We start from the raw sequence: 1,385 nt of genomic DNA on the forward strand, positions 1-1,385 counted from the left end.
ACAGCTCTTGAGTTTTAAATAAAACTCAGTTTTCCTAAATACGGCTTGTTTGGCTGTATGTGTGTTATTGGCACCATCTTATGTCTCCTAATGGTATTACCATTGTTGTCACTGAAAGTCATGTGACCTTAACAAACAGTATGTATTTTGAGTTCTGCAGCTCCCCCTAGCTAGTTGTAGCTGCAAATGCAAATCTTGCAAGAGTAAATCACAACAAGGTATATATGTGTGTATATATATATATATATATATCATATAGATATGAAGTATTCCACCAGATGGATCACAACTGGAAGAGCGTGAAGAAAGGCTTTCACATGGAGAACAAAAAGAAGAGTTTCAAATAATGCACAATTGTCAACGTATCACTAAAAGTGAATTTTAAGACATTGATTTTTCAGAACAGCACTGGGTCACCAACACATTGCATACTTTTTAAAAATTAGATTTTATGACTGGAAAAGTCATACAAATCTCAATTTCCACAAACTATATTAAGAAGCACATCTGTTTTCAACATTGATAGAAATAAATGTTTCTTCAGCACCGAATCGGCATATTAGAATGATTTCTGAAGGATCGTGTGACACTGAAGACTGGAAATTCAGCTTTGCCATTGCAGAAATAAATTACATTTTAAAATATATTTGAAAAAGAAACAGTTTTTTTTAAGTTGAAATAATATTTTACAATAATTTTTTTACAAAAACACTTAAACTGTATTGTATAAGATGACTGGAATTTGAAATCCTATCACTGTAGCATTACCACAACAACTAGAATGGTCTGAAAAGACTGGACGTATAAAAATCATACAGCCTGCAGCTCTTTTGTAAGACATCAAGGGATAAAGTGAAAACAGGCCTTAAGGTCTTTCTGATACTCTCACAGGGCTCTGGTAATTGAGGATTTTATCCAAGTGGGAGAGAAGGGATTAGTGTTAATGACTACATGCCTTAATTAGCCACTTGATTAACTGACTTTGAAATAATCCACTTTAATGAGTAACAAAAAGTTAATCAGGAACATTAGATTAGACCTTCTGATGTTCACTGATTGTAAACTACACATTCAGCCAAACCAGTGCTGCAAATGCAAAATGCTATTTTGAAAGATCTATCGCCTACATCATCCTGAGACTGAATGTGGGATGAAGGTTTTGTCGACTGTTTGAAATGTCCACACAGCCACTCCAGCATTATTGTATAACATTAAGTTAAAGAATGCTGTATATTTAACCTGCAGTCTTCAGCATTTGAATCTTTCACAAATCACAATACAGCCTGAGCTTCACTGCCACTGAACTTTGAACTGGAACGTGACAAGAGCATGTAAAAGATGTGAGCAGATTCCAGTTAACATTGCTTCAGTGCATTTGAGATTCA

Source organism: Sinocyclocheilus rhinocerous, unplaced genomic scaffold, assembly GCF_001515625.1.
Source record: "Sinocyclocheilus rhinocerous isolate Xijiao unplaced genomic scaffold, SAMN03320098_v1.1 scaffold1275, whole genome shotgun sequence".
NCBI classification, from domain to species: Eukaryota; Metazoa; Chordata; class Actinopteri; order Cypriniformes; family Cyprinidae; genus Sinocyclocheilus; species Sinocyclocheilus rhinocerous.